Below are 27,824 nucleotides of genomic sequence, written 5' to 3' on the forward strand. Positions count from 1 at the left end.
GATTACAGGCATGAGCCACCATGCCTGGCCAAGGGTGTTCTTAGCTGGAGGTTTAGTCCAAGTCCCTGAATTTATAGACAAGTAAAGCATCCAGAAGAATTACTTGACAAGGTCTTTACGCCTCCCCCAAGTGAGAGAGGGGGTCATCTGTTTTCCCAGGGCTGATACACTGCACTGTCTTTCTTCCCGAAGACTGAGGACTGGGGTGAGGAGGGGTGGGGAAAGGAAGCACTTGCTGTCAGCTTCCGCATTCTTCCTGTCCGTAAGGGAATTCCATACAGCCTCCTTAACTGAGTCCTGCCACATCCTTTTGAGCAGGTGTTCAAGTCCCCGGTGAAGCCAGCATCAACAGCCCCCTAGCCTGCTCCTCAGGCTGCCCAGAGTGCCCCAGGAAGTACGTAGAGACAGTCCCAGCTTGACGCCCTGAACTTTCACTAGGATTGGTTTCTAACTTCGTTCCCTCTCTCCCTGGCCAATGAGCCAGCTTCACTGTGAAGGTATCAGGGACATGAGAATCATCTACATTTATTACCATCCCTTGGACTCTAATTCCCAGACATCTAAGGCTTTAAGTAGCCACCATCTTTCTCCCACCGTAAGTTAGGGCTCCAGCTCCTATCTTTCTGCCTCCCACTGGGTTCAACCTAGCTCAGTACCCGAGTATGCACAGGATGGGGTAACCAGGACTGCACGGCATGTGATTAACTCACACCCTGTCCTTAAAGCCTTATGCACTGGGGGAGCCCCTTCCTGTCACTCTTTGGCAGGAACCTTTCACTTTGGTCAGAAGATTCCTGCTCCATGGACACACAGCCTACCTGTGTTGAGCTTTCATCTCTTTTCCACCACTCTGCCTTTCTCCTTAAGCCCCAGCATTAGGAAGCTTGTTACAGTTCTGAGATAGTATGCTGCTCCCCCTGCCTTGTTCCTTCCTGGTCTGTCTGGCCAACTCAGCCTCCAAAATCCACTGCCATTTACTGCAGGTCTGCCCTGCTTCTGGACTTCTGTCACATTTCTACACATATTTGTCATGTTATGTTGTGATTTGTTTAGAGCTTCCCCTTCCTAACTTTGCCCTCTTCCAAACTTAGACTCAGAGGGCAAGTAGGTTTCATGCTCTATGTGCTGGGGACTCTCGGCCCTGTCAGGGCTCAGAAGCAGGTGGGAAAATGCATGCTGTTGATGGAACTGGGGGCTAGCCTTCACCTGCTTTATCTTACTACTTACTGGTACATTGTCTTTTCAGGGAAATAAAAAGGCCTTCAGCGTGTTTGGAAGATCTTGTTTTAGAAGACCTTGTTTGGGCTGGGCGCAGTGGCTCATGCTTGTAATCCCAGCACTTTGGGAGGCCGAGGCAGGTGGATCACCTGAGGTCAGGGGTTCGAGACCAGCCTGGCCAACATGGCGAAACCCTATCTCTACTAAAAATACAAAAATTAGCCGGGCGTGATGGCGGGTGCCTAAAATCCCAGCTACTCAGGAGGCTGAGGTAGGAGAATAGCTTAAATCTGCGAGGCTGAGGCAGCAGTGAGCTGGGATTGTACCATTGCACTCCAGCCTGGGCAACAGAGCGAGCCTCAATCTCAAAAAATAAAAAAAAGTAAAATGAGGTCATAAGGGTAGATTCTAATCCAATAGGACTGATGTCCTCATAAGAGGAGGCAATAAGGACACAGGCCAGAGATGGCCATCTGCAAGCCAAGGAGACAGGCCTCAGAAGAAACCCACCTGCCAACACACCTTGACCTCGGACTTCCAGCCTCCCAGATGTGAGGCTCACTTCTGTTGTTCAAGACACCTCGACTGTGGTGCTTTGTTATGGCAAGCCCAGCAGACTACTACATCTAAAACTGAATTCTTCTCCAAGCCCAAATGGGAAACATGGGAGGGAGAACATCTCATGCTGTCCAAGGCAGCAAGTCACCCACGACCCTTCTCCCTGTGTGCCATGTCAACTGGTCACTAAGTGCTGTGACCCAACCCTTTTACTCTTCCCTCCCCCATCTTACTGCTCTGGTCCAAGCATTGGTTTTTCACCTTGATTACTACAACAGCCACTATCCCTCTACTGTACTGTGCCCAGAAATCTATCTTCTTGCAACTGTCAAGCAATCCTTTAAGGCAATATTTTTTTTTCTTCTTTCTTTTTGAGACAGAGTTTCGCTCTTGTTGCCCAGGCTGGAGTGCAATGGCGCAATCTCAGCTCATCACAACCTCCGCCTCCCGGGTTGAAGTGATTTTCCTGCCTCAGCCTCCTGAATAGCTGGGATTACAGGCATATCCCAACATTGCCCGCTAATTTTTTTTTTTTTTTTTTGAGATGGATCTCGCTCTCTCACCCAGGCTGGAGTGCAGTGGCTCAGTCTCGGCTCAGTGCAAGTTCTGCCTCCTGGGTTCACGCCATTCTCCTGCCTCAGCCTTCCGAGTAGCTGGGACTATAGGCGCCTACCACCACGCCTGGCTAACTTTTTGTATTTTTAGAGACGGGGTAACACCGTGTTATCCAGGATGGTCTTGATTTCCCAACCTCATGATCCACCCACCTCAGCCTCCCAAAGTGCTGCAATTACAAGCGTGAGCCACCACGCCCGGCCACGGCCAGCTAATCTTTTTATATTTGTAGTAGAGATGAGGTTTCTCCATGTTGGTCAGGCTGGTCTTGAACTCCCAACCTCAGGTGATCAGCCCACCTCAGCCTCCCAAAGTGCTGGGATTACAGGCGTGAGCCACTGCACCTGGCCTAAGATTTCTTAATTTCAACAGTATTGACATTTCTGGCAGGATAATTCTTTGTGGTGTGGGATGTCTGTTCTGTGCTTTGTAGGACTGAGCCACATCCCTGGTCTCTATAGGCAACACACTAGATCATTCCTACCCACAGTTACAACAGTCAAAAACATCTCTAAACATTGCCAAATGTCCGCTGGAGGGCAAGTGTCCCAGGTTGAGAACCACTGCTTCAAGGATGGGTTATCTCTGAATGCAGGCACCTGAATGCCACTAAACATTTTATACAGGAGAAAGTTAAAATTTCTTTGCCCCCCACAATGGCCCCCTAACATCTCAAATCCATGGTGCTCAACAAATATTTGAAAAAGAAATCCAAACCAAGGTCATTCAGTCCTGTAACTTTTTCTCTAGTTCCTTCCTCCATTCCAAATTCCATCTACAAGGTAGTCGAGATCACCCAAATATAACGTGCTCGTGTTTTCCATATTTTTTCCTGTAAGTCTCTGCCTTGAACCCTGCCCTGTACCCCAACTCATTGTCAGTATCTGGTGCAAGTGCCAGTCCTCCTGGAAAGCTCCCTTCGTCTTGCCTGAGGCTTCCTGTGGCCTCCAGGCACTGAGCATATGTCTCACCCACTCTACTGAGCTTTAAGCAGAGGGAAGACAGAAAAAGAGCAGCTTCCTCACTGCAGGTGGGTGTACTAGTGCAGGACACTGAACGCCTAGAAGCAGCAACATGAGTCACATCACAGGATCTCAGATCTGAAGGTGGGGATACAGGGTAGAGCTGAGAATAGCACAAGTCTTCATGAGGGAAAAGTTAGGCCCCAAGATCCTGTCTTTCACTTTATACAAGCAGACAACTAATGCATCCAACAGAAAACAAGTTTACACCCTGGGGCAGTTAAATCTAAAACTCTGGCCTCAGATACAGCTCAGGCTATAGGTGAGGAACCAGACTGAAAGCTGGGCAGAACTTACTGAGAGTCTGCACTACAGAGAAAAAGAAACAGTCAAGGTCTCCTGTCCCATCTATGCGTTCTTGGAGGTCAGAAATGGTTGGATTTCTAATAGGGACAGGGCACTTTGGAGGTGCTCTGTCTTCTCTTAGGCCACTTCCCCTTAGTTTTCAGTTCTGCATCACCAGAGTAACCACCCTCCTCTACAAGGACTCCATGGAGCCAGCTGAGCATGGGGACCTGGGTCTTGGGGGAGTTATAAATGGAAGCCAATGTGACTTGCAGGAAGTCATCTAGGTTTAGATCTTGTTATGGCCAGGACTAGGACTAGAGTCCATCTGCTGCATCCTCCAGTAACAACATCCGTGAGAAAGCCAGCCCAGGAAGGGCAATGCTTACCTATGCTCATGCTTTAAGTAGAATAGTTGACCATTGCACAATATGGGTTTGAGAGGCATGGGTCCACTTAGATGTGGCTTTTTCTTTTTTTTTTTTTTTTGAGACGGAGTCTCGCTCTGTCACCCAGGCTGGAGTGCAGTGGCCGGATCTCAGCTCACTGCAAGCTTCGCCTCCCGGGTTCACGCCATTCTCCTGCCTCAGCCTCCCGAGTAGCTGGGACTACAGGCGCCTGCCACCTCGCCCGGCTAAGTTTTTGTATTTTTAGTAGAGACGGGGTTTCACTGTGTTACCCAGGATGGTCTCGATCTCCTGACCTCGTGATCCGCCCGTCTCGGCCTCCCAAAGTGCTGGGATTACAGGCTTGAGCCACCGCGCCCGGCCAGATGTGGCTTTTTCAATACAAGTTGCATTGAGTGTGCCTGCCTTCCCTTTTACCTCTTCAACCCTCTTTTGCCTCTGCCACCCCTGAGATAGCAAGAACTCCTCCTCTTCCTACTCAAGGTAAAGATGAGGATGAAGACTTTATAATGATCCATTTCCATTTAATGAACAGTAAATATATTTTCTCTTAGATTTTTCTCTAGCTTACTTTCTTATAAGAATGTGATATGTGGCCAGGCATGGTGGCTCAAGCCTGTAATCCCAGCACTTTGGGAGGCCGAGACGGGTGGATCACAAGGTCAGGAGATTGAAACCAGCCTGGCTATCACGGTGAAACCCCGTCTCTACTAAAAAAACACAAAAAACTAGCCGGGCGAGGTGGCGGGCGCCTGTAGTCCCAGCTACTCGGGAGGCTGAGGCAGAATGGCGTAAACCCGGGAGGCGGAGCTTGCAGTGAGCTGAGATCCGGCCACTGCACTCCAGCCTGGACGACAGAGCGAGACTCCGTCTCAAAAAAAAAAAAAAAAAAAAAAAAGAATGTGATATGTAATACATTAATAATATGTTAATTGGTTGTATTATTGGTAAGGCTTCCAGTGAATGCTAGGTTATTAGTTAAGTTTTGGGGCAGACAAAAGTTATACGTGGATTTCTGACTGCACAGGGTCAGCACCCCAACCCGTGTTGTTCAAGGGTCAACTGTGCTTGTTAAGACTCCAAGAGTCTCTAAGTTTCAGGTCACAACCCCAAGACAAAGAATTTCTCTTTTCCATCCTCACCCTATCAGAGGTTCCATAGTTTGAAAGGAACCCAAGCAAGGCTCCCAAGGGACTGGGCCCTATCTGGGTTTGGAGGTGGGGAGGTGGGAGGTAAGGTCGGGCAAAGACTGAACAAAAACGCTTCCTGTTTATTTCGAAAGTACAAAGAGGGATGGGTCATAGATGAGAACATGACTTACCTTCCATTCTGTCTGGGGGCCAGGAGAAGAGGTATGGCAGCTGCTAGGTTATCCAAATAAATCGTCGAGCTTGCTACCCTCAGCTTTAACTGCTCATTCTATCTGTTATCTAATCACAGGAGAGTGCTCAGGGTTAGGAGTCCAACCCTCACCGGATGTTCGCCTTCCTGTGGCATGGGGCATGTGCTCTGGGAGGGGTGGTCTCTCTACATAATGGATTAAACTGCTAATATGTATGAATTCATGGGCCCAGTGAGAGGAAGAGAAGGAAAGAAAACATCAGCTCACTGGTTTCTGGGTGAAGATACTGGCAGAGCAGACTAGGGGCACCTGCCAAACATCAACAGATCCAGGTCCGTTAATAGGCACTTTATTTTATTTCTTTATTTTCTGGAGACGGAGTTTTGCTCTTGTTGCCCAGGCTGGAGTGCAATGGTGTGATCTCAGCTTACTGCAACCTCCGCCTCCTGGGTTCAAGCAATTCTCCTGCCTCAGCCTCCTGAGTAGCTGGGATTACAAGCATGCACCACCACGCCCGGCTACTTTTTTGTAATTTTAGTAGAGACGGGGTTTCACCATGTTGGCCAGGCTGGTCTCGAACTCCTGACCTCAGGTGATCCACCCGCCTCAACCTTCCAAAGTGCTGGGATTACAGGCATGAGCCACCGTGCCTGGCAATCGGCACTTTAATAGAGCAAGTTTCTTCCACCTCTTTCCCTTCCTTCTGTGCCCTTATTCCACCTCTAACCCCAGTACTAGAGGAACCAGTAGGTTAGGAGTCTCCTGGGAACAGCTTTGGTGAAAGACTCTGGAGTAAAATAGAAAAAATCAACCGCTATAGCAAGGGAGACTTGTGTTGCTTACATGAAAGAAAGAGGGCACACGTAAGGACACATACCCACGTCAGAGCCATGCTATTCGCAAATTAAGACAAATGAACACAGTAGGTTTAGGCCCTTGTCTTTTGGGGACTATGGGGACTCAGGCAAAGGGGGAATACAGCCAAGCAGAAGACTGTCAGACCTCTCTGCTCAGAAATGCAAATACAGAGGAAAATGGTAAAAAAGGAAGAGGGCCAACACGTGGGGACTGACCAGTACACAGGGCCACAGCCCCTCTGGACCTAAGCATGCAGTTCCACGGTAGGGGCAGTCTGTGACCCTGGGCACTATGCGGTAGGCTCTGGGATTCCATCCTCTTGGCAAATCCCGCCCAGGGATCAAGGAGCAAGGCTCACAGATGCTGGGAATAAGTCTCTAGATTAACGCTAGTAACCAGTTTCCTGAAACCAAAGCAAGGCCATGCACCACTGCACTGCAGCCTGGGCGACAGAGCAAGACTCCGTCTCCAAAGAAATAAAATAATAATAAAAAAAAATAATAAAAGCAGCCTCCCTGAACCTGGACTGTTCTAGAAGGGGCCTTTTGTTTAGCCATTAACTACTGCCAGAACCTTTTACTAATACACTGATCTCTGAAACCACATGTGAGCAGAAATGGTATGCCTCTAGAACAATAGTTCCTAATTTCCTCATTAGGAACTCCGTTGAGAATAAGAGATATGGATTTCTTGATTAAAAGTCTCATAGGCACTTTTAATATTTACTTTATAGCCAGGCATGAGGTGGTGCCTGTAGTCTACCACATGGGGAGGCTGAGGCAGGAGGATGGCTTGAGCCCAGGAGTCCAAGGCTGTAGCATGCTGTGACCACATCTGTGAGAATAACCACTACACTCCAGCTCGTGCAACACAGCAACACCCTGTCCCTTAAAGTAAGTTGTTTTGAGGCCGGGCGCGGTGGCTCACGCCTGTAATCCTAGCACTTTGGGAGGCCAAGGTGGGTGGATCACGAGGTCAGGAGATCGAGACCATCTTGGCTAACACGGTGAAACCCCATCTCCACTAAAAATACAAAAAATTCTCCGGGCATGGTGGCGGGCGCCTGTAGTCCCAGCTACTCCAGAGGCTGAGGCAGAAGAATGGCATGAGCGCAGGAGGCGGAGCTTGCAGTGAGCCAAGATGGTGCCACTGCACTCCAACCTGGGCCACAGAGTGAGGCTGTCTCAAAAAAAAAAAAAAAAAAAAAGAAAGGAAAAAAAAAAAAGTTGTTTCGCATCTTCATAGTCCCAGGCTGGAGATCACTGTTTTTTGTTTTTTGGAATCTTATTTCTTGGACCCTGTGTTTGTAAGGCATCAAGACAGAGCCCTCAAGTCTAAGATGGTTGCTGTGGAGACAACCTCTACTGCCCCCTCTTGGTCATCAGACCGGAGGAGTGGTTAGAAGTGCTTGACTCCTTGTGGCACTGAAGTCCAGCAGTTTCTGTCCCAGAATGCTGGGGGCAGAGAAACTTTTGGCAGCTTTCATCAGAACCTCCAGAAGGCTTACTCTTCCTCGAAGTGGGCTGGAGACAAGGGGGTACACATAGGGACCCCTGTGAAGTACTACAGCCTGGGTGCTGAGCTGGCGAAGAGCTGTCAGGGTGGTCCGCTCACACGGGAGGGAAGCAGTGCCAATCCTATACTAGACATGCCCTGGCTGGAGGCCCTAGCGGCAGAGGCCACCCTGCCCTTTAACTTAGAAAGACATCAAAGGAAGCTGAGAAGCTTAAAGATGGCCCACTGCCTGGGCAGAATTCCACAGAGTTCCACATTGCTTGCAACATCCATTGTATTTGTAGGGGGTCAGGGAACAGTGGAATGAGATGCACAACTGTGGTGCGAGAGACCAGGTATTACACGTGCCAGGACCCCTAGAACTCCTCACGCTCATCCTCGCTGTCCAAAGATTCTGTGCCTACTTCATAATCCTTCTCCAGGGCAGCCAGGTCCTCTCCGGCCCAGAGAGCTCCCCTTCCTCCATGCCCTCGTCCACATACCAGTGCATAAATGCCTGCTTGGCATACATCAGGTCAAACTTTGGGTTGAGGCGGGTCCAGGCCTTGGTGATGGCTGTGGTATTGTTTAGCATGCAGACTGCCCGCTGCACCTTGGCTACGGCACCCCCGGGCACCACTGTGGGGGACTGGTAGTTGATGCCAACCTAAGAAGAAACAAAGAAGTATAAGCACCTGGTTCTGTGTTTCCTGGAATGGTAGTATAGGGATCCCCATAACTGGGGAAGGGGCGTTTGTCAACTTGTAAGAAATAAAGATAGAGGAAGATGATCACCACCACAAGGAAACAAACAAGTCTAGAATGAGGGAGCTTCTGCAAGACAAGACTAGTGCCTTCACAGTCACAGTCAAGAAAAAGGGGGCCAGGTGCAGTGGCTCATGCCTGTAATCCCAGCACTTTGGGAGGCCAAGGCAGGTGGATCACCTGAGGTCAGGAGTTCGAGACCAGCCTGGCCAACACGATGAAACCCCAACTCTACTAAAAATACAAAAAAAATTAGCTGGCCTCGTGGCAGGCACCTGTAATCCCAGCTACACGGGAGGCTGAAGCAGGAGAATCGCTTGAACCCAGGAGGCAGAGGTTGCAGTGAGCCAAGATCGCGCCATTGCACTCCAGCCTGGGGGATGAGTGAGACTTTGTCTCAAAAAAAAAAAAAAAAAAAGGAAGGCCGGGCGCGGTGGCTCAAGCCTGTAATCCCAGCACTTTGGGAGGCCGAGACGGGCGGATCACGAGGTCAGGAGATCGAGACCATCTTGGCTGACACAGTGAAACCCCATCTCTACTAAAAAATACAAAAAAACTAGCCGGGCGAGGTGGCGGGCGCCTGTAGTCCCAGCTACTCGGGAGGCTGAGGCAGGAGAATGGCGTGAACCCGGGAGGCGGAGCTTGCAGTGAGCCAAGATCACGCCACTGCACTCCAGCCTGGGCGGAAGAGCGAGACTCTGTCTCAAAAAAAAAAAAAAAAAAAAGGAAAAAGGGTGGACTCTTATGCTAGGAGACAAATAAGCATAATGCCTGCTCCTTGATTAGATCATGACTGAAAAATTGACTATAAAAAAACATTTGTGGGCCGGGCACAGTGGCTCACACCTGCAATCCCAGCACTTTGGGAGGCTGAGGTTGGCTGATCACTTTGAGGTCAGGAGTTCAAGACCAGCCTGGCCAACATGGTGAAACCCCGTTTCTACTGAAAATACAAAAAATTAGCCGGGCGTGGTGGCGCATGCCTGTAATCCCAGCGATTCGGGAGGCTGAGACAAGAGAATCGTCTGAACCCTGGAGGTTCCGTGAGGTTGCAGTGAGCTGAGATGGCACCACTGTACTCCACCCTTGGCAACAGAGCAAGGCTCCATCTTCCCCCACCGCCATCCCCCCGCAAAAGTAGTGAGTTTAAATGGGTCAGTAAAGCAAAAATAAAAGAAACAGACCTAGATGTTAAATCCAGGTAGTGGCTATATGGGTGTTAAATGAACTAGTATCCCTACTTTCCGGTAGCCTAAAAAGTGTTAAAAGTTAGGGAAGCTCTCCAATTAGACCTACTTTAACCATTTGTCTACCCAGAATATGTTGTTTTATTTTTTAAGAAACAGGGTCTCGCTCTGTTGCTGAGGCTGGAGTTGGGGGTGCAATCATAGCTCACTGCAGCCTCGACCTCCTGGACCCCGGTGATCCTCCCACCTCAGCCTTCTGAGTAGCTAGAACTATAAGCACACACTAGCACGACTGGCTAATTTTTTTTTATATTTTGTACAGATGGAGTCTCACATTGCCCAGGCTGGTTCAAACTCCTGGGCTCAAGCCATCCTCCCACCTCTGCCTCCCAAAATGCTGGGATTACAGGCCTGAATCACTGCACCCAGCCCAGAATATATAATACATTTTAGTGTTTCTCATCCTCAAAAAAAAAAAAAAAAAAAAAAAGTCAACGTCCCATTAGTGTCTCTGGGGACAACAAGCTGAGCATGTCCTAACGGCAGTCAGTTCTTCCTGTAAGCAGCTAAAGATCTTCCTAATATGGAAGCAGAAACAGTCTGCTTCCCAAAGATATCCTACCCTGCATTTCCATTTCTGAGCTACAGGACAACTCTTCCACACTAGCAAGCAGCTATTATCCCTGCCTCTCCTCCTGTTGTGGTCATGTCCACAGCAGTGTCATGGGGCAGGAAAATTATATATGTTTTCTAATGCCACAGGTACCGTCTTTAATCTTTCTGGAGCCTTACCCCAGAACAAAACCCATAAACCAAACTAGGTCATATGCCCAGCACCCTGGGAAGGTCAACCGATAACAGGGTGGGGCATAAATGAGTGCTTCTTCCTCATTACTGCAAAAGGAAGAGAACGCATTTACAGACACAGAACACAAGAAGCCTCTGACCTGATCCGCACTTTCCCCATCATCTGATAATGGGTCTCTCTGGCTTCTAAAAGCCTTCCCTTCTGAGCAGGAGCCACAGCATGTGGTTATGTCCCTAGCACAAGTGACGAGGAGGCCATTCTCCCCAGTGTGACTGGCAGCCCTAGGGAACGCCTTTTTACCAGGCTAAGTAAAATGAAATGGATACTTTTCCTTTCATCAAGGCAATCTTTTTTTTTTTCTTTTTTTTTTGAGACGGAGTCTCGCTCTGTCCCCCAGGCTGGAGTGCAGTGGCGCGATCTCGGCTCACTGCAAGCTCTGCCTCCTGGGTTCACGCCATTTTACTGCCTCAGCCTCCCGAGTAGCTGGGACTACAGGCGCCCACCACTGCGCCCAGCTAATTTTTTGTATTTTTAGTAGAGATGGGGTTTCACCGTGGTCTCGATCTCCTGACCTTGTGATCCGCCCACCTCGGCCTCCTAAAGTGCTGAGATTACAGTGTGAGCCACCGTGCCCGGCCTAGGCAATCTTTCAAGTAGAACCCACCCTGGCTTACAGTCCAAGGCCTGGTTTCTAGACCAGCCAAGATCTATCTAGTTAAAGGCATCCTCTGGCAGGGCACAGTGGCTCATACCCGTAACACTTTGGGAGGCCATCGTAGGTGGATCACCCATGCGCAGGAGTCTGAGACCAGCCTGGGCAATATGGTGAAGCCCCACCTCTACAAAAAAATACAAAGTTAGCAGGGTGTGGTGGCACAAACCTGTGGTCCCAGCTACTGAGGAGGCTGAGGCAGGAGGACTGCTTGAGCATTGAGGTCAAGGCTGCAGTGAGCCAAGATCATGCCAGTGTACTCCAACCTGGGTGACAGAGTGAGATCCTGTGCATTTGTTCCTCACACCTGCTCTGTAGGAAGCTCCCTTCTCAGCAGGTATACAGGCTATGTGCTAACTACCGTTTACCCCCACTTGCCTTGAAACCTGTGGGATACCAGTCCACAAAACGAATATTCGCTTGGTTTTAATGGTGGCATTCTCATTCCTGGGCACCACTTCTTCACGGCAGAGCATGCAGCAGGCCATGTACTTGCCGTGGTGAGGTTCACACTTGACCATCTGATTGGAGGGCTCAAAGTAGGCACTGGTGATCTCTGCCACTGAGAGCTGCTCATGGTAGGCCTTCTCAGCTGAGATAATGGGTGAGTAGGTCACCAGGGGAAAGTGGATGCGAGGATAGGTCATCAGATTGGTCTGGAACACTATGAGGTCCACATTGAGGGCACCGTCAAAACGCAAGAAAGTAGTGATGGAGGACGCAATCTGGCTGATGAGCCAGTTGAGGTTGGCATAGGTAGGGCACACGTTGTGGCAGCAGAGATCATAGATGGCCTCGTGGTCTACCATGAAGGCAGTCTGAGTGTTCCAGTGTGGTGTGGGTGGTCAAGATGGAGTTATAGGGTTCTACAGCTGTCATGGACACTTGGGGGACCGGGTAGATAGAAAATTCCAACTTGAGGCTGGGCGTGGTGGCTCATGCCTGTAATCCCAGCACTTTGGGAGGCTGAGGTGGGCGGATCACCCGAGGTCGGGAGTTCAAGACCAGCCTGACCAACACGGAGAAACCCCGTCTCTACTAAAAATACAAAATTAGCCAGGCGTGGTGGCACATGCCTGTAATCCCAACTACTAGGGAGGGTGAGGCAGGAGAATCGCTTGAACCTGGGAGGCAGAGGTTGCGGTGAGCTGAGATCACGCCATTGCACTCCAGCCTGGGCAACAAGAGTGAAACTCCGTCTCAAAAAAAAAAAAAAGAAAATTCCAACTTGAACTTCTTGCCATAGTCAACAGAAAGCTGCCCCATCACCAGGAAGGTAAAGCCTGAGCCAGTGCCATCCCCAGAACTATGGAAGATCAGGAAGCCCTGAAGCCTGGTGCACTGGTCTGTCTGGAGTAGGCGATAACATCACTACTTTGGCCTACAAAAGTGCTGGGATGGCAACACCCCATCTCTACAAAAAAATACAAAAATTATCTGGGTGTTGTGGTGTGCACCTGTAGTCCTAGCTACTCAGGAGGCTGAGGTGGGAGGACCACTTGAGCCCAGAAGGTGGAGGTTGCAGTGAGTTGTGACTGCACCACTAGTGGCACTCCAGCCTAGGCAACAGAGCAACTCTCTCAAAAAAGGAAAAAAAAAAAAAAAGAGATGAACTACAAGAGGTTTGGAGTTCCTAGGGAAAAGATGACTTGGAAAGGCAGTGTTGTGTATATACAATGGTCGGGATGAGGCAGGACACAGGATTTGCAGTCAGAGAGCCAGGCCCTCTCTGTTTTGTTGCCGTGCCCCCTAGTTACAGCAGAGTGGGAGTGGTGGTGGCATCCTGTTGAACATACAGATTACCAGGCCTCACCTCAGACTGGAACCCAGGAACCTGCAGCTTTAACAAGTACCCCACGTGATTCTCATATAGCTGTTCCTTGGGTAAGAAAATCATCAGTCTATACCAGACACATGGGTAGTGACAGTATAAAAGAAGTCTAACGCTAGGAGGTTTTGTTTTGTTTTTGTTTTTGTTTTTGAGACGGACTCTCGCTCTGTCGCCCAGGCTGGAGTGCAGTGGCGCCATCTCGGCTCACTGCAAGCTCCGCCTCCTGGGTTCACGCCATTCTCCTGCCTCAGCCTCCCGACTAGCTGGGACCACAGGCACCTGCCACCGCATCCAGCTAATTTTTTGTATTTTTAGTAGAGACGGGGTTTCACCGTGTTAGCTAGGATGGTCTTGATCTCCTGAACTCGTGATCTGCCCGACTCAGCCTCCCAAAGTGCTGGGATTACAGGCGTGTGCCACCACGCCCGGCCCCTAGGAGGTATTTTATTTTCATTCTTGAGGAAGGGAGCACAGAATCAGGTCACTTCCAAGTCCTCAGTCTCTACTGAGCAGCAGAGAGTAGTCTAGGCAATCTCTCTACAGCAACAGCGCCAAAGTCCTGGCTCACAGGTAGCCTCACTCGTAGTTCTCAGTGCCTCAGATAGGGGAAGGGTGAACTGGAGAAATGGTTGAGCGCTAAACAGGAGCCCCTCCCACCTGGACAGATCTGCGTAGGAGTCTAAGAACGGCAAGCTGAGCTGCTGTAGAGATAGATCAAAGGTCAAAGAAGGTTTGGATCAGACAGACCTGGCAAAGTGAGGAACCACCAGGGCAGAAGCTTGAGTCCACAAACTCAAGGCAGAGTAGGTTATTCAGGCTTCCAACTCTAGAACTGCACCCAGGACAGAAAACATGTATCCTCTTAGGAGAGAGTGAATGGACTGAGAGGCCAGAGGAATGATGTCAGGTGCCAGCCCACGCTGTGGTTGCCTCCCAGCCAGGAAGAGGGTTAAGGATGCAATGACCTCCTGTAGGTGCCGGAGGCCTGCTCGCCAGTTTTCCGATTCGCTCCAGCACCAAATCGATGGTCTCCTTCCCCGCAGTGTAGTGGCCACAGGCATAGTTGTTGGCAGCATCTTCCATGCCAGATACCAGCTGCCCAGGGTGGAAGAGCTGCCTATAAATGTCAGTTCTTACCCCATCCTGAGGGGAAGAAAGAACAAAGGTAAAATAAGCTGGTTCATCCCCAAGGGAACGCCAGACACCAGAACCTTTGCTGCTAAGCCTCCCCAGGTACAACTGCCCAACAGAGTGATAATACACGGTGTCCCAGAGGCCCACTTGTTTTTCTTTTCTTTTCTTTTTTTTTTTTTTTTTTTGAGACAGAGTCTCGCTCTTGTTGCCCAGGCTGGATGCAATTGCACGATCTTGGCTCACCACAACCTCCTTCTCCCGGGTTCAAGCAATTCTCCTGCCTCAGCCTCCCAACCAGAGACCCACTTCTAAGGCTGGGTCCTGCCTGGGCCTGAGACGGGGAGAGCAGGTGGCACCTTCAGTGGTCCCTTCCCTCTGATCACAGCCACTTCATTGTGCTGGGTGAGGAATCAGAGTCGTGTTAAGGAGAATCTCACTTCACTTTTGAATGGGGTAAGAATACAGCCCAATGTAAATTTTCACCACAGAAAGAGAGAAAAAAAAAAAAAAAGAATACAGACTAATGAAGAAACCCAGTCCACCATTTAACATCTAAAATAACAGCTTTAAAAAAACGCAGAAGGGGTAGAATTGTCATGATTAGGAAACTGAGGAGATCCAGATGCAGAAGGGAGGAAGCAGGAAAGCCCCCGGAAGCCAGCAACAGCCAAGTTCACACAGGCCCACATCCTACGTGGGGGCCTATTTCAGTTAAGGCCGAGCAGGGGGCCATTATGAATGTTCTCGGCTCCCTGCTTCTTACGTAACAGGCTGCCCTCAAGAGTCTGAGGACACTGAAAAGCAAGTTTTAAATTTCTGCTTTTACATCTGCTCCTTTCTGCAGTCTGCATTCTAGGCCCGATCCCTGACTCCTATCTGGCAGTTTCCTGGCAGAGCTGTGCTAATGATCTTCCTCTCAATACAGGAAGCCTCCAGGACCCCCTCTGAGGACACAGTCTAGACAAAAGCAATAGACTTCAGACTTCAGTGCCGTTCATGGCAGGGGACTGCTTGCATCTCAAGTGTTTTCCCCTTAAACAGACATTGGCACTAGCAAAAACTATGGCCTAGGGGAAGGGGCCCCTACTCCTCCATCCACTCACCTATGACAGCAGGTTCCTGGTCCACAGACAGCCCAGGACGCATGCTTGCCAGGCTGGGTCTCCCTGAAGAAGGTGTTGAAGGAGTCATCACTGCTCCCCAGGGCCTTGTGGCTGGGCATGGTGCCACTGCGCTGGGTGTCGTGCTCCAGGCAGTATAGCTCCCAGCAGGCATTGCCCATCTGCACTCCGGCCTGGCCCACATGGATGGAGATGCACTCACACAGCGAGGGTGAGCCCTGAGTGGTGCAGAGCGAAAGGTGGAGACCTGAAAAGCCTTCTCTGGGAACATCCCTCGTCTTTCCTCCCTAAAGGCTGAAACTTAGTGTTACCTAGTCCAAAGTTCAGACGACTGGCCGGGTGCAGTGGCTCACACCTACTTATAATATAATCCCAGCACTCTGGGAGGCCGAAGCAGGCAGATCACCTGAGGTCAGGAGTTCGAGATCATCCTGCCCAACATGGTGAAACCCCGTCTCTACTAAAAATACAAAATTAGCCGGACGTGGTGGTGGGCGCCTGTAGTCCCAGCTACTTGGGAGGCTGAGACAGGAGAATCACGTGAACCCAGGAGGCAGAGGTTGCAGGGAGCTGAGATCACAACACTGCACTACAGCCTAGGCGACAGAGAAAGACTCCATCTCAAAAAAAAAAAAAAAAAAATCAAACCAAAGAACCAAAATCCAGAAGACCCAGTTCTCTTTCCAGGCCTTCCCATACTTTAAGCCAAACCACCTCCAGGCCCTCATTTTCCTTCATTCACTCAGAGCTTGAGGTGGTTATGCCTAGGTTTCTGGGGCAGGAACTAGAGAAAGCCAAAACCAAACAGCCAAATCTCACTGCACAGTGTCCTCCTTGCTGTTTGGGGTGGCTTGGGAAAGCTCAGAGTCCTGTATTCCAAGACAGGCCCACCAAGAGGTTCTAGACTCAAGCACCGGGGCCTAGAAAAGGAGGTCTCCCATGGGCAGTGACTATCTCCTCAGCATCCCAAAAGGGCAGAAGACTAAGTTCAGACCTGTGGATCAACTGAGGAAGCAGCCTTGCAGTTAGAGCTAGCCTTCTGAAAGCTCACCCACAAACTCCCCTTTTTGGGGGACAGGCACCTATCCTAGACACCTGTCCCTGCCAACTGCAGTACAAGCAAGCGAATTCATGCAAGTACTCCTTAATTAAGCATCACAGCGGAGACCAAAAGACACACCCCACCTTTCGACTCTTTTCACTCAGGTAACTCCTATGATGGATAAACCCTCCCTCCCATCTTCTGGTCCTTCACCCCAACCCACAGTCTAGGGGGATCAATTTAAAAGGGCCGCGCACCTCCCAGATATTGAAGCGATCTTCTAGGATGACAGTAGGCAACAGTTTAACAGTCTTAGGAACTACCCTCCAAGACAGCCTCAGAGCCTTTAAGGGGGCTCAGAGCAGAGGCAGTGATCAAGAGGTTTCTGGGGTGCACAGGGACCTCTGTGTACCCACCTCAAGTTCTTAGGGTTTTTTTTTGTTGTTGTTGTTTGTTTGTTTGAGACGGATTCTCGCTGTCTCCCAGCCTGGAGTGCAGTGGCGAGATCTCAGCTCACTTGCAAGCTCCGCCTCCCGGGTTCAAGCGATTCTCCTGCCTCAGCCTCCTGAGTAGCTGGGACTACAGGCGCCCGTCACCACGCCCGGCTAATTTTTTGTATTTTTTAGTAGAGATGGGGTTTCACCGTGTTAGCCAGGATGGTCTCGATCTCCTGACCTTGTGATCCGCCCGCCTCGGCCTCCCAAAGTGCTGGGACTATCGGCGTGAGCCACCGCGCCCGGCGTTTTGTTTTGATTTTTTTGAGACGGAGTTTCACTCTTGTTGCCCAGGCTAGAGTGCAATGGCGCGATTTCCGCTCACCGTAACCTCAGCCTCCTGGGTTCAAGAGATTCTTCTGCCTCAGCCTCTTGAGTAGCTGGGATTACAGGCATGCGCCACTACGGCCGGCTAATTTTGTATTTTTAGTAGAGACGGGTTTCTCCATGTTGGTCAGGATTGATCCGCCCGCCTCGGCCTTCCAAAGTGCTGGAATTACAGGCGTGAGCCACCGCGCCCGGCCAGTTAAGTTCTCAGTTTTAACAGAGGGACCTTAAGTCCTTGGGTAGCAAACAGGAGAAAACTCAAGAACACTGTTTTCTAGGCCCCAAGAGCTTACAGGAATCCCTAGTCAAGTATGGGACCAAAGGTCGAGGACCTCTACCTCTGGCAAGAGTTGGGCGTCCAGGACAAAGACATTCAGGGAAACAGGTTCTGAACTGGAGAAACCTGTTAGAGTTTCCCAATCATCCTGGGCCCTGCCTCCTGTGCGGGAGTATGATCTCAGAGGGAGGCGGGGACCGCAGCTACAGGCGGGCACTTCTTTGTCCAGGACCGCAGCGGGAGAAATGTGGGGCAGGTCCTAGATCCCCTCCAGGCTCCTGAGCGCGCTCCGCCGCAGAGCAGACTCTGCTGCCCGACCTTGCGCGCAGCGCACAGGCGACCCCACCACGTTCTCGCCCGCGCTTTACTGCTCGCCAGCCTCCCTAGTCCTGCAGCGCTTGTGGAGCGCTCAGAACGTTTCTAGCTCGCACCGCCTCCCGCAGGGGAAGTAGGGTAGAAAAGTTGTGCCGGGACTCCTCGGGCGTCCCAGTGCTTTCTGCAGAGCCCATTTTCGCCCTGAACGTCCAAACACCCCTGGCATCCCCGCGCAGCCCACCCCACACCCTGGACTGCCGGGGCGCCCTTCCTTTCTGCGCTGCGGGACCTTCCCACCGACCCCCCGAGCGCCCCTGGCATCCTCGCCATCGTGCAGCACCCTCCCCCGCACAGCATCCCTCACCACCATGGTTGATCCAGTAGTTGAAGTTGGTGGAGAGTCGCTGACTGCAGACACTCCTCCGGTCTTCAACAACACTACGAATCCCAACGCGCGGTTGCTGGCGGGCCTTATAAATCCCCGGAGGGCCGCCGGTTGTGCCTCCCAGCGGGGGCTCCCATTGGGTCGCAGCTAGACAGAGGTCGTCCCCCACGCGACTCTCACTGGGCCAGGCCCCCACCGAGGCCCGCCCCTCTCTCCGCTATTGGCCGGCCGCTTAGGAAACATCCCCGCCGCAGAGGGTCATTGGGCAGTTTGTACAGCCAAAGGGAGGCAGGGTCTCGGGCGTCCGCGTCCTCCCGGCTAGCATAACCCTCTGCTCTGTTGGGGTGAGGGCTGGTTCTAAGAGGTGGAATCTTTGGGGAAACAGTTTCGTTCTGTTTTGGTTTTAGGACTTTACACCAGTGACGCCGCGGACCTGATTCGAAAAATGTGTCGGCCTTGGAGGAGGGTGCATACTTAACTTCAAAAACCACTAGAGAGGGAAAGATGCTGTGATGAGAACCGACGGCTGGGAGCTTCCAGAGCGGGACAAAATGCGGCTGGGGTGGATAGCATGGGCAGACAGGCATGGGAAAGGACACTGCAGGCGCCAGTAGTTGACGTTTACTTCCCTTTTGACCGAAGCAACTGCTAAGGTTCAGGTGACTCAGATTCCTGCGAGAGCAAGGGGTCCGGGCTGGCCAAAGCAGACTGAGGGGGGCCTGTGGGGTGGAGGTGAAAAGGAGGCGTGGGGCCTTCAATGCTAGGCTGGAGAGTTTGCATATAATTTCCCTGGCATATAATTTCAAACCATCGAGGGGTTTTGAGCAGAGGAGTGATGCGATCACTGCAGCATTCTGAGCAGTACTGAGATGTTACTTGTGCATTATTTTTTCCAGTGATGGTTTCATATTGTTCCATGCTAAACAGCATTCACATACTTTTCCCTTTTTCCAAACTTTTCCTTAGCTGAGATGTTTTACTTCCAAATACCTTAGTGTAACAAATTAGCGCCTTTCCTTTTGGGAGGGTTAATTAGTGTTTGGTTTATCAAATGATTGGCCACCCCGCCCAGTGATTACCCTTACTATTCGTGAGGCACATTCCAGAGGAACCCAAAGCATCACCATCTCCTATTCATCCCCACTTCCCGTGGACAGGTGATTGCATCCAGTTGGTATAGAATCAGGCTTGGAGACTTGAATTACCTGAGGAAAATCTGCAGCTGATATGACTTTCTGCTGACAGAACTCAGCAAGACCTTGTCATTGGCCAGTGTGACATCAGACCAGCTGTCCCCTGGATGCCTGCACCCATTTTTACACAAGACTCTAGCCATGACATTCAAAACTGTCCTGAAATGTTTTGAAATGAAAAACTTAAAAGAAGGTTTAAATCCAGGGTGCAGAGGTTAACTTCAAAGTTTGAAAAGTATTATTTGGTCTCAACCCTTGTTAATGGGCTTCATGAGGCTGCCAGCTCTAAAGTGATGCCTCTGGTTAGGGGATAAGGTGAGAGAATGTGGGGAAACATCCAAATAAGTGCTTTTTGTAAACCTCATATATATAAAGAGTTAAGACACGGCTATTCATTGGCTGTCGCTACCCCTAGCAAACAACTCAAATGTTGCATTTGAGTTGTTGCCTTTGACTGAAGGCAGGCCTATCAATTATTAAAATAAAGCTACCTAGTAATAAACTCAAAACATCATAAACTCAACACTATCATCTCTTGCTTGCCTCACCTCATGAAGCACTCATTCTACCTGCTGGTAGAGCCAGCCAGTTAAAAATGTCTTTCCATTCCTGACTTGACTTTAACCCAGGGATTATAAATACATTTGAAACAGTGACATTCAGTGTTATTTATGGAAGTTACACAATCCCCCACCCCTGCCATTGGCAGTATACTTCTTTAATCAAACTGATTAAAACTAATCCTCTTATAAGCTATTTGGAGTTATTTCTGTTATCCAGACTGCCTTCTAGCTTAGAGTTTTATTTCGAACTTTTCCTCCTCCTCTACTCTACATCACCCTACTTAACTCCTTTGCCATTACAGGCACACCATTTTCATACACCTCTTCAGGAATTTAAAATATTCCAAAATTCAGAGAGTCTCATTGTTGCTGGAAAAAGGGGTCCAATCCAGACCCCAAGAGAGGGTTCTTGGATCTCATGCAGGAAGGATTTCAAGGCGAGTCACAGAGTGCACAGTAAGAGGTAGTTTATTGAAAGCTACTCAGTTACAGAGTAAGGCGTCCTCAGAAAGCAAGAGGAGGAACGTGCCATCCCTGTTTTAAACTCTTCTTATGTAGGGGTCTTACCTATGTTAAAGCTAAGTTGTGTCTACGTGCTGGTGGGCTGACAGCATGACAATTTAGAAGTTTGTTGATTGAAAGAAAGTTATCCTTGGCATTTGAGTGTGTAAGTACCTCAAAGCATGATTATAACTATCTTAAAAGCATATATTGTTACTCAATAGCAGGACATCTGGACATTCTGCTGTCATAGGAGTTTGTCCTCACAGGCATTACTAAACTGATTCCTTAGCCTAAACATCTTATGGCCACGGGTGGTGACTGGCAAGGAATGTGCCTTGCTGGTTTTAGATGGAGTTGATTTTTTTGTTTGTTTGTTTGTTTTTTGAGACGGAGTCTTGCTCTGTCGCCCCGGCTGGAGTGTAGTGGTGTGATCTTGGCTCACTGCAAGCTCCGCCTCCCGGGTTCACACCATTCTCCTGCCTCAGCCTCCCAAGTAGCTGGGACTACAGGTGCCCGCCACCACGCCCAGATAATTTTTTGTATTTTTAGTGGAGACGGTTTCACTGTGTTAGCCAGGATGGTCTCGATCTCCTGACCTCATGATCCGCCTGCCTCGGCCTCCCAAAGTGCTGGGATTATAGGCACGAGCCACCGGGCCCAGCCCCTAGATGGAGTTGATTTGTTAAAATGGCATCACCCTGGCTCTCCTATGCTCCTGTTTCCCTAACATAATCCTCGATTTACAAGAGATCTCTTAATCTTAAGGAGAGATGAGGTACGAAGGTCATTCTTCTGTAACTTCTTCTTGCTGATTTTATGGGCATAAGATTGGAGAAGTAAAAATTCTCTGGATGCCCCATCTATGGGCCCAAAGGCAGGGTGTCTTTATTTCCTGGGTCAGAAAATGGGATGGGCTGGAAGCCTTATGCCAGCATCATGTAGAATTGTAATCTAGAAGACACAAACTTCACTAGGAGTTAAACAAGTAAGGGGCTAAGATTGGTAATAACCAGACAGCTATCAAAGGTCTTAAGAAGGGCAAAAAAGCTGGGCGCGGTGGCTCAAGCCTGTAATCTCAGCACTTTGGGAGGCCGAGACGGGCGAATCACGAGGTCAGGAGATCGAGACCATCCTGGCTAACACGGTGAAACCCCGTCTCTACTAAAAAATACAAAAAACTAGCCGGGCGAGATGGCCGGCGCCTGTAGTCCCAGCTACTTGGGAGGCTGAGGCAGGAGAATGGCGTAAACCCGGGAGGTGGAGCTTGCAGTGAGCTGAGATCCGGCCATTGCACTCCAGCCTGGGCCACAGAGAGAGATTCCGTCTCCAAAAAAAAAAAAAAAAAAAAAGAAGGGCAAAAAAACAGTGAGACTCGGGAGGGAACATCTTTTTGAGATGGACTCTTGCTGTGTCGCCCAGGCTGGAGTGCAATGGTGTGATCTCAGCTCACTGCAGCCTTCACCTCCTGGGTTCAAGCAGTTCTCTGCCTCAGACTCCCGAGTAGCTGGGATTACAGGTGCCTGCCACCACACCTGGCTGATTTTTTTTTTTTTTTTTTTTTTGAGACAGAGTCTCGCTCTGTCGCCCAGGCTGGAGTGCTGTGGCCGGATCTCAGCTCACTGCAAGCTCCGCCTCCCGGGTTCCCGCCATTCTCCTGCCTCAGCCTCCCGAGTAGCTGGGACTACAGGCGCCCGCCACCTCGCCCGGCTAGTTTTTTGTATTTTTTTTTAGTAGAGACGGGGTTTCACCGTGTTAGCCAGGATGGTCTCGATCTCCTGACCTCCTGATCCGCCCGTCTCGGCCTCCCAAAGTGCTGGGATTACAGGCTTGAGCCACCACGCCCGGCCTGATGTTTTGTATTTTTAGTAGAGACAGGGTTTCACCATGTTGGCCAGGCTGGTCTCGAACTCCTGATCTCAGGTGATCTGCCTGCGTTGGCCTCCAAAAATGTTGGGATTACAGGCAAGAGCCACCATGCCTGGCCGCAAGGGCACTTTCAATGGTTGACCAGTTAAGACACGGCCTGTCACTATTCATTGCCTGTCACTACCCCCAGCAAAACAACTCAAATGTTGCATCCAACTGAAGGTGGGCATATCAATGATGAAAATAAAGCTACCTAGTAATGACCTAGGGATTGGTGTCTTGGTTATATTTATGCAACCAGGCAGTTTGTTCATATATTTTCTGTATATCTTCTTCTATTTGACTGGAGGCATTTACATGAGTGCAGCAGGGTTTACTGATTATAGTACATACTCCCCCTTGTTCAACCAGTAAGTAATCTAGTGCAAATCTATTATCCATTGCTGTATTTGCTAAGGAATCAAGGAAGAGTTTTGATGTATCTAAAGCCTCCCCCATTTTATAAGACAGTCTGTAAAATGAAGTAAAGTTTTGAAGAGTTGCCTTGGAATACGCAAATTTTCCCTGTAGGGCCAATAAGCCATTGGCAGCCCCAGCCCCAGCCAATATAAGGCCAATTGCCTGCTTAGCTCTCAGGTAAGTGATGTTATGTAATTATATATTAAAGAGCTTTGCTGGTCCTATTACACATTGACCCCCGAACCAAACATTATCAATACACTGGTATCCATGGGTTCCGTGATCCCAAATGAGAGACAAGTTATTTATAGGCTGGTTGAATGGGTGACCACATAGCCACAGGTATCCGTTGGGGGTGCAAACCTGTATGGGAGGGGAGTTGTTAAGAAGGTTGAGTACCTGTAGGAGGGACTGAAGATGTTACTTATCTCTTTCTTTGCAAAACAACAGCTTTAGGTCTTCTAGGGGTTCACAAGTGTAGGTTGTGGTGTCTTTCTCAGGTGCCTGTGGGGACTCGTAAAAAACAGGTTTAATCTTGGACCAGGCATACTCAGCTAGTGAGATCCCAAAGCTCTACAGCAGTGGGGGTGCTGAGCTTAACAATACTCCCCAGAAAGGGCCCCTTCATTTTGGTTGCAATTGATTTTGGGGTGATCCTCCTTTCCAAGGTGTTTTTTTGTTTGTTTTTGTTTTGACAGAGTCTTCCTCTGTCGCCCAGGCTGGAGTGCAGTGGCATGATCTCATTTCACTGCCACCTCCATCTCCCAGTGCAAGTGATTCTCCTGCCTCAGCCTCCCAAGTAGCTGGGATTACAGGCACTCACCATCACACCTGGCTAATTTTTGTATTTTTAGTAGAGATGGGGTTTTGCCATGTTGGCCAGGCTGGTCTTGAACTCCTGACCTCAGGTGATCCACCCACCTCAGCCTCCCAAAGTGCTAGGATTACAGGCGTAAGCCACTGTACCCAGCCTTCTTTCCAAGTTTTTAATAAGATTAAGTCTCCTAGTTGAACAGGGGAGCTATGAATATTGATGGCAGTGGCCTGCCTGACACAGATATATTGAACAAACATGCATGTAACACATGACTCTATTTACATTGCGGTGAAGACTTAACCCCACGCCCAGTCATAGATCCTCTTTATAATTTGGTATCTTATTGCCATAAATAATGTGTTCTGTAATTCTTATGATCTCTATTTTAATGTGAATGCTTGTCAGTTGTGTCTGAATCGCAAGAGGGGAAATGTATAGTGAGGTGTGTCTGACCCCCAGTTTCCCATCATAACCTGAACTAGTTTTTCAGGGAATTTTTTTTTTTTTTTTTTTTTTTTTTTTGAGACAGAGTCTCGCTCTGTCGCCTAGGCTGGAGTGCAGTGTCACGATCTCGGCTCACTGTAAGCTCTGCCTCCTGGGTTCACGCCATTCTCCTGCCTCAGCCTCCCAAGTAGCTGGGACTACAGGCGCCCGCCACCACGCCCGGCTAATTTTTTGTATTTTTAGTAGAGATGGGGTTTCACCATGTTAACCAGGATGGTCTCGATCTCCTGACCTCATGATCCGCCCACCTTGGTCTCCCAAAGTGCTGGGATTACAGGCGTGAGCTACTGCGCCCAGCTGTTTTCAGGGTATTTTAAAAATTCTCTTTGTGATCCGCCTGCCTCAGCCTCCCAAAGTGCTGGGATTACAGGCTTGAGCCACCGCGCCCAGCTAGGTCTAACATTTAAGTCTTTAATCCATCTTGAATTAATTTTTGTATAATGTGTAAGGAAGGGATCCAGTTTCAGCTTTCTACTTATGGCTAGCCAGTTTTCCCAGCACCATTTATTAAATAGGGAATCCTTTCCCCATTTCTTGTTTTTGTCAGGTTTGTCAAAGATCAGATGGTTGTAGATGTGTAGTATTATTTCTGAGGACTCTGTTCTGTTCCATTGGTCTATATCTCTGTTTTGATACCAGTATCATGCTGTTTTGGTTACTGTAGCCTTGTAGTATAGTTTGAAGTCAGGTAGCGTGATGCCTCCAGCTTTGTTCTTTTGGCCTAGGATTGTCTTGGCAATGCAGGCTCTTTTTTGGTTCCATATGAACTTTAAAGTAGTTTTTTCCAATTCTGTGAAGAAAGTCATTGGTAGCTTGATGGGGATGGCACTGAATCTATAAATCACCTTGGGCAGTAGGGCCATTTTCACGATATTGATTCTTCTTATCCATGAGCATGGAATGTTCTTCCATTTGTTTGTGTCCTCTTTTATTTCGTTGAGCAGTGGTTTGTAGTTCTCCTTGAAGAGGTCCTTCACATCCCTTGTAAGTTGGACTCCAAGGTATTTTATTCTCTTTGTAGCAATTGTGAATGGGAGTTCACTCATGATTTGGCTATTTGTCTGTTATTAGTGTGTAGAAATGCTTGTGATTTTCGCACATTGATTTTGTATCCTGAGATGTTTTTGTAACTGAGATTTAAAGGGTTAAAGCTTTTTTTTTCTTTTTTGACAGAGTTTCTCACTCTGTCGCCCAGGCTGGAGTGCAATGGCACGATCTCAACTCACTGCGACCTCTGCCTCCCGGGTTCAAGCTATTCTCCTGCCTCAGCCTCTTGAGTGGCTTGGATTACAGGCACCTGCCACCACTCCTGGCTGAGTTTTATATTTTTAATAGAGATGGGGTTTCACCATGTTGGCCAGGCTGGTCTTGAACTCCTGACCTCAGGTGATCTCCCTGCCTTGGCCTCCCAAAGTGCTGGGATTATAGGTGTGAGCCACTGTGCTTGGCCACTTTTTTTTTTTTTTTTTTTTTTTTTTTTTTTTTTTTACATAAAATCATCCTCTTTATAACTTGCCTTACCAAAAATACATCTTCGTTTCCAAAACTTTCTTCTTGGGCAGTATCTCTCTCCCCTACCTACTGGTTTCTTTCTACCTTTTTTTCATAAGTAACCATTTTCTTTTCTTGAGATGGTGTTTCGCTCTTGTTGCCCAGGCTGGAGTGCAATGGCGTGATCTTGGGTCACCGCAACCTCCTAGGTTCAAGCGATTCTCCTGCCTCAGCCTCCTTAGTAGCTGGGATTACAGGCATGTGCTACCACGCCCGGCTAATTTTATATTTTTAGTAGAGATGGGTTTCTCCATGTTGGTCAGACTGGTCTTGAACTCCCAGCCTCAGGTGATCCGTCCACCTGGGCCTCCCAAAGTGCTGGAATTACAGGCGTGAGCCACTACGCCCAGCTTTTTTTTTTCCAAGATGGAGTCTTGCTCTGTTGCCCAGGCTGGAGTGCAGTGGTGTGGTCTTGGCTCACTGCAACCTCTGCCTCCTGGGTTCAAGCGATTCTCCTGCCTCAGCCTCCTGAGTAGCTGGGATTAGAGGGGCTGCCACCACACTCAGCTAATTGTTGTGTTTTTAGTAGGGACAGCGTTTCACTATGTTGACCAGGCTGGTCTCGAACTTGTGACCTCAGGTGATCGTCCTGCCTCGGCCTCCCAAAAGTATTGAGATTACAGGCATGAGCCACTGTGCCCAGCCATAAATAACCTTTTTTTTTTTTTTTTTGAGATGGAGTTTTGCTCGTTCCCCAAGCTGGAGTGCAATGGCATGATTTCGGCTCACCACAACCTCCGCCTCCTGGGTTCAAGTGATTCTCCTGCCTCAGACTCCTGAGTAGCTGGGATTGCAGGTATGCGCCACCATGCACGGCTAATTTTGTATTTTTAGTAGAGGGGGGGTTTCTCCACGTTGGTCAAGCTGGTCTCGAACTCCCAACCTCAGGTGATCTGCCCGCCTCAGCCTTCCAAAGTGCTGGATTACAGGCGTGAGCCACCGTGTCTGGTCCAAGTAACCATTTCCAAGTCCATAATTTGAATCGACCCTTAGATAGCTTCTGAATTAGACAACATTATTCTTTTTCTCAATAAGACTAGTTCCCAGGAGGCTTTTGCCCTCCAATGCCGCCCAGAGAGATGCTGAATTAAACAACCCAAAGAATGAAAACCATCAAGACGAGAAGGAAAATGACAGGTGTAAGTTTAGGGCATACAAGCCGAGGGTGGCGTGTGTCACTAGTGAGGCATAGACAGCAAATATGCAACCGACAAAGGGGACAAGGGGGACTGAGAACTAGTAGGTGCTGGCAAATATGTCTCTGAACCTCAATTTATCCAACAACCCTGGGCACGGGCCTCTGACTCCCAGTTCTCAGTGAATATAAAAGAACATGAGCATCCCATGACTCCTGGGGCTCAGAAGGCTCAGCAGGAAAAGGAACAACACAGGGAAGGGAAGGAACACAAAGGGCACTCACCTGTCTGTGAATCTGAAAACTTAAGAAACAGTTTGTAGAGAAAACCATTCCACAATTCTAGAAACATGTTTTTCCATATCATAAACTTTTCTTAAATGGATATAACCCAGACATCCATCAAGTTATCCAAGGAGAGCTGTGGACCAAAATTGTTGTTAAAATCTTTAGGGAAGTTTGGATTTTTGGGGGTTTTTGTTTGTTTGTTTGTTTGTTGTTGTTGTTTTTGAGATGGAGTCTCACTCTGTTGCCCAGGCTGGAATGCAGTGGTGTGATCATGGCTCACTGGAACCTCCATCTCCCAGGCTTAAGCAATTCTCCTGCCTCAGCCTCCTGAGTAGCTGGGATTACAGGTATGCACCACCATGTCCGGCTAATTTTTGTATTTTTAGTAGTGATGTGGTTTCACCATGTTGGCCAGGCTGGTCTCAAACTCCTGACTTCAAGTGATCCACCCACTTTGACCTCCTGAAGTGCTGGGATTACAGACGTGAGCCACCACACCCGGCCGGAAGTTTGGTTTTTAAAAAGCCTTTTTCACATTTTTTTCCTCAGTGTCAAATGAGTCTCTAATGTTTCCATTTTATCTAGAACTCACTGAACTGCATAAGAAGAACAAAATCTCAGCCAGGTGCAGTGGCTCATGCCTGTAATGCCAGCAGTTTGGGCACCTGTATTCCGAGCTATTCGGGAGGCTGAGGCAGGAGAATCGCTTGAACCTAGGCAGAAGAGGTTGCAGTGAGCTAATATCAT

At 49.1% G+C, this 27,824-nt stretch overlaps 1 pseudogene; it reads right to left on the reverse strand.

Moving 5' to 3' along the window:
* Positions 1 to 271: 271 nt before the first annotated feature.
* Positions 272 to 18,261, reverse strand: LOC107126486 (tubulin alpha-1C chain-like; annotated as a pseudogene).
* Between the last annotated feature and the right edge of the window lie 9,563 nt (positions 18,262 to 27,824).

The sequence above is a fragment of the Macaca fascicularis genome, chromosome 1, assembly GCF_037993035.2.
Source record: "Macaca fascicularis isolate 582-1 chromosome 1, T2T-MFA8v1.1".
NCBI classification, from domain to species: domain Eukaryota; kingdom Metazoa; phylum Chordata; class Mammalia; order Primates; family Cercopithecidae; genus Macaca; species Macaca fascicularis.